Below are 6,000 nucleotides of genomic sequence, written 5' to 3' on the forward strand. Positions count from 1 at the left end.
TACTGGCGCGCAAAATGTTTCCTGTTTGTGTTTGAACGACTTGGGTTTTCCGGTTTTCCATCTGCCAGCTCCTTGCAGGCTCTAAACATAAGGACCCTTGAGGGGCAGGAAGGGGCCACCACTGGGCCTGAGCGCTAGCTCTCGGGCGCCCTCTTCTGGCGCCGCCGTGTCTCTCGCCTAGCTATATGGCACTGCGTGGCCATTCAGGGCCGCTTTCGCTTTCTTCGCCTCATTTCTTTTACCGTATCCCTCCTGCCGCACAGGTCTCTGTCTTGATTCTCTCAGACCCGCCCACAGCTGTCCCCACGCAGGAGCCACCTGCGGGGTCATCCTGCTCAGTGCGTCCTGGGTAGCGCAGGGACCCTCTGTACCACCCCACCGCCCTGCCACACCCTAGTGGCTGCTGGTCCTACAGATTCTTCAGTTGTCTGCTTCCTGGTTTCAGCAAACATGTAGATTGGGGTGGGGTGGGGTGGGGTGTCATGCAGTCTTCCTGTGTTTTTGTGATTTTAGAAGAGGGGGAATTCAGGGTTTTGTTGCCTTCCTACTCCTACCCGAACCCAGAAATCTCTTCATTATTTTTTTTTTCTTTTAAAAAATGGGTTTTTTAATTGTGGTAAACTACACATAACATTAAATTCACCATCGCGACCATTTTCAGGTGTGCAACTCAGTGGCATTAATACATTCGCATCGTCGTCTGCAATTACATTGGTGGTCTAGGTAATTGTTTTCTTATTTTCTCTGTCACAGATAGTGGAAATGAGACAAAAGCTTACACAATAGTATGCAATTAAAATGATCGACAAGATGTGCACAGACGATATGATTCCCTTTCACTGTCCACCGCTGTGAGGGAAGGAATTCCAAACAGAAGCCCAGGGCGAATCCTTTTTAACAGTAGTATTTCCTGTAGCTCGGGGCCAGGTGTTTTTATTGTGTGTATTCCCTTCATCTGTTATTATGTGTGTTCCTTTCATCTGTCCCATCTTTTTTACACAGTGCAACAAGAGATGTGCTTTGTTTCCATTGTTCTAGAAATGTTTTTACTGCCTTTGATTCGGGGACAGAAAGCTTGTCCCCACTGGGTCCGAATGCAGGGTGCCCTTCCTTCTCTGGGAAGTGGGGGAGGGGAGGCCTGACTTGCTTGCCTCTGGGTATGGTTGTGACCCTGCCCGCTAGAGGAAGCCCCAGGCCACTTCCTGTGAGGCCCAGCCTTGTTCTGTATGGCTGGATATCTGAATCTGAGCTTTCCCTTTGCAAGTGACATTTCTGGTGAGGTTGTGACTAAAAACGTCATTTTGCAAGTGACATGTCTGGTGAGGTATACACTGGGAGGCAAAAGGACCCAGTCTGGATTGACCAGTGCAAGTAACTGCTTTGCTCTGAATCCCAGCAGCCCCAGGCAAGAGGAGCGGCACGTTGCTGCTACCAAAATGCTCAGGGACCAGCTAACTGCCTTCAGTTAAGTTCTCCATTGCCTTGTTATACAGTAAACTGCAGCTGAAAGTCAGGTCTAAATGCATTATGATTTTGCTATGGTCTCAATGTCTGTGCCCCCGCCCCCTGCCCCATTCATATGTTGAAATCCTGATGCCCAATGAACTGGTATCAGGAAGTGAGGCCTTTGGGAGGTGGTTAAATTATGAAGGCAGAGCCCTTGTAAATGAGATTATTCTCTTATAAAAGAGGCCTGAGCCTGGCTGGCATGGCTCAGTGGTTGAGCACCAACTTATGAACCAGGAGGTCACAGTTTGATTCCCAGTCAGGGCACATGCCTGGGTTGCAGGCTCCATCCCCAGTGTGGGGCATGCAGGAGGCAGCCCATCAATGATTCTCTCTCATCATTGATGCTCCTATCTCCATCTCCCTTCCTCTCTGAAATCAATAAAAACATATTTTTAAAAAAGAGGCCTGAGAGAGACCTGTTCCCCTTCTGCCGTGTGAGACTACAATGGGAAGTCTTCAGCGACCCAGAAGAGAGCCCTCATCCAAGGTCAAGGTCAGTATGCTGGGATCCTGATCTTGGACTTCCAGCTTCCAGAACTGTGAGAAATAAATTTCTGTTGTTCATAAACCAACCAATGTATGGTATTTTGTTACAGCAGCCCAAACAGACTAAGACATTAAACTGGTACCAAAATAGTGGGAGTACTGCTGTAACAAATACCTAAAAACATGGAAGCGGCTTTGAACCTGGGTAATGCATAGAGACTGGAAGAGTTTGGAGGCATGTTCTAGAAAAAGTGTACATTGCTATGAATGGACCTTTAAAAGCAATTCTGGTGAGGATCCAGAAGATAGAGAGGAGAGTTGTAGAGAGAGCCCCAGTCTTCTTAGGGAATACCTAACGGGTCATGAGAAGTATGTTAGCAAAAATATGGATGGTGCCGAAACCGGTTTGGCTCAGTGGACAGAGCGTCAGCCTGCGGACTGAAAGGTCCCACGTTCGATTCCGGTCAAGGGCATGTACCTGGGTTGCTGGCACATCCCCAGTGGGAGATGTGCAGGAGGTGGCTGATCGATGTCTCTCTCATCGATGTTTCTAACTCTCGATCTCTCTCCCTTCCTCTCTGTAAAAAATCAATAAAATATATATTTTTAAAAAAATGGATGGTAACGACCATTCTGATGCGGTCTTAGACTGAAATGAGGAATGTTACTGGGTATTGGAGGAAAGGCCATTCTTGTTATAAAGTGGTAATGAACTTGGCTGAATTGTGTTCATGCCCTAGTGTTTTGTTGGAGGTAGAATTTGTGAGCAATGAAATTGGGTATTTGGTTGAGGAAATATCTCAACATCGTGGTGAAGGTGTGGCTTGGCTTCTCTTGAATGCTTGCAGTAAAGCATGAAAAGAGCAGAATGACTTAAAGATAAAATGGTTCATCAAAAGGGAAACCGAACTTAAAGTTTAGGAAAATTCTCAGCCTATTCCTATTGCAAAAAAAAAAAAAAATGACAAAGCAGGTTTTGAAGTGAACACTAAGGGGGTGTGTGTGGTCAAGCAACTCTTCAATAAGGAAATTAGTATGGGTGTGAACCACGGACTTCCTCAGCCATCCTAGCAGTAAAATTGCTGATTTGAACTGAAGCGGAAGGAGACAGGAAGGAGTGAAGAAGGCTGGGGGACTTCTTAAATTACACAGGGAGGCACCATAGAGCTATTCTTCAAGACAACGGAAGGACCCCAAAGATCCGAGATCATCAGCGCTGCTTCCTCAGTTTCAAAGGTGGGGCCACTGCCTGGGTTTCATCAGGCCGGACAACTCCCACCCAAAGCTGTGGGAACATTGCCTCCCGAGACCCTGGGGGCGGTGCTGCTCAAAGTGTGGGAGCCAATCCCTGCCCAGCAGAGTTCCAGGGGAATGGCTCCTTCAACCTGGACTTTGAAAGATGGAGCCTCTTGGACCTTCGACCTTGGCAGAGAGCCTTAGCTAGGGGAATGCCTAGCGGAGCGTGGGGTTGGGGCCACCCTCAGGGCCCAGACTGGTAGAACCACCTGTGAATAATTCCAGCCTCAGAGAGCCATAGGCATGCAATGCCAAACTGGGAGAGCTGACACATGGGCCATGCCCAGGAAAGCAATGGAGACAGGGATGCCCCAGTGTGTCCAGAAGGTAGGCCCTCTGCCCTAGTGGGCCTGATGAGCAGAGCCTCAAGTTCAAGAAAATGATTCTCAAGCCTTTAGATTTGATGCTGTTTGCACTGTTGGGACTTGCTTGGAACCTGTCAGCCCTTCCTCTCCAACTTCTCCCTTTTCCAGTTTCTCCCTCTGCCTGTTCTGCCACTGTATTTTGGAAGCGCAGGGCTTGATTGATTTACAGGTTCACAGCTGGAGAGGAATTTGCCACATGATTAATCAGACCTCAAGTCTGACTCATATCTGATTTACATGGCATTTAAATCCGACTTTAGACTTTTAAATATATATTTTTTTTATTGATTTCAAAGAGGAAGGGAGAGAGATAGAAAAACATCAATGATGAGAAAGAATCACCGATTGGCTGCCTCCTGCACGCCCCACACTGGGGATTGAGCCCGCAACCCGAACATGTGCCCTGAGCAGGAATTGAACCGTGATCTCCAGGTTCATAGGTTGACGCTCAACCACTGAGCCATGCTGGTCAGGCCAGACTTTAGACTTTTGAGCCAGTGCTGAAACTGGTTAAGATTTTTGAGGTTGTTGGGATGGAATGAATGTATTTTGCATGTGAGGAGGACATGAATTTTGGGGGTCCAGGGGCAGAATGCTAAGACAAATGTGAATGAATGAAAGTCAAGGTCAGTATGTCTTCAACCCGAATTCCTCTATCAAAGGCTAGTTGTGGGTTTTCGAATCATTCGTTATGCGAGTATCTGCATCTCATTTTGTGCTCATTGCCTTCGGGTTTTCTTAAGCATTTTCTGCATTCCAATACTTCCCTTTCCAATGGTGGCATGTATGAAATCTAATGTGATCCTGATGTCAGTCCAATCCTCAGAAGCATAACCTGTTCCATGGAGAAAGAAAGAACAAGGAGAAAAGGTTTCATGGCATGAGAATTAGAAAATGTGACACTAAGGACAATGCCAAGAGTATTCCAGGACAGTTAATGACAGCTGGCTCTCCCTCACCAGTTTCACTTGTTCCCTGAAAGTCTTTTGTAATTATGTCTTGTTCCACTGGTCTTGGGCCAGCAGCCTACCTTAGGAAATCTTCTTCTGGTTAGGGTTTGTCTAGGAATCTTGAGCTTTAGTTCTCTACAGGTTGAGGTAGGTTTTTCAGGCTGTTTCAGGCTATTCCTGGTTTACATGCACTCTGTGATTTGTTCTGGATCTCAAGTAAATCTGTGATCTGGTGCTGTATAGCAAGTCACTCCAAAAGTTAGTGGCCTTCACTAACAATGATTCATTATTTTTGATGAGTTTATGTGTTGACTTAGATCTGGGGAATGGTTCTTTGCTCTTCATGGTGTTGGTTGGGGTCTCTCGTGTGAGTTCACTGGGAGCTTAGCCAAGGACGGAACATCCAAGATGACTTTGGTCCCATGTGTGGCATGGTGCTGGGTCTAGCTGGGTTGTATTATTCTCTTCCACATCACGTCGTATCCTCCAGGGTCTCTGGAGATAGGCCTCTTCTTTCCGTGGTAATGGCTTCCAAGAGAACAAATATGGAAACTGCAAAGCCTCTTCTGGCTTAGGCCTGGGAGTTACTCAATGTCAATTCTACCGCATTCTATTAGCCAAAGCAGATCACAGGGCCAGCCCTGGTCAACGGAAGGGGAAGTAGACTTTGTCTCTTGTTGGGAGGAGGAGTGACCAAATCATATTGCAAAAAGACATGCAGAATGGGAGCAATTGTTTTTTTGTTTTCATCTATTTTGTCTGATATAAGTATTACTGGACCAGATTTTGTTAAAAATATATTTTTCTTGATTTTAGAGAGGAAGGGACAAGGAGGGGGAAAGATAGAAACATCAATGATGAGAGAGAATCATTGATTGGCTGTCTCCTGCATGTCCCCCTACTGGGGACCAAGCCTGCAACCTAGGCATGTGCCCTGATTGGGAATCGAACTGTGACCTTCTGGTTCATAGGTTGATGCTCAACCACTGAGCCACACTGGTGGGGCAAGAACAGCCCTTTTAAATGGAGTGGTTCTGATGACTATCCACCCATCCAATGAGAAGTGCTCTGTCAGTCCCCACATCTCAGAGAAAACCCAATGGACAGGAAGAAATTGTTAAGCAGTCGGCATGGTGGTCTCTGATGGGGGAATGTGTGGGTTTATGACAGTGGCACTGCCCCTTCCCAAGTAACAGTGTCCACGTTGTCACTACTTGACAAACCTTGATGTGGATACAGTAGCCAGGCTGTGCACCCTGACACTGTCCTGCTGGGCCATTTGCTTCCAGCCACCTTGGACCTGACAATCTGTCCATTTTGTGTGTCACTAAAGCTATTAATAAACAAGGGGATTTTAACCTTGGAATATGATCTTTCAGAAAGTATTAAAGTTA

The sequence above is a fragment of the Myotis daubentonii genome, chromosome X (assembly GCF_963259705.1).
Source record: "Myotis daubentonii chromosome X, mMyoDau2.1, whole genome shotgun sequence".
Lineage (NCBI taxonomy): Eukaryota > Metazoa > Chordata > Mammalia > Chiroptera > Vespertilionidae > Myotis > Myotis daubentonii.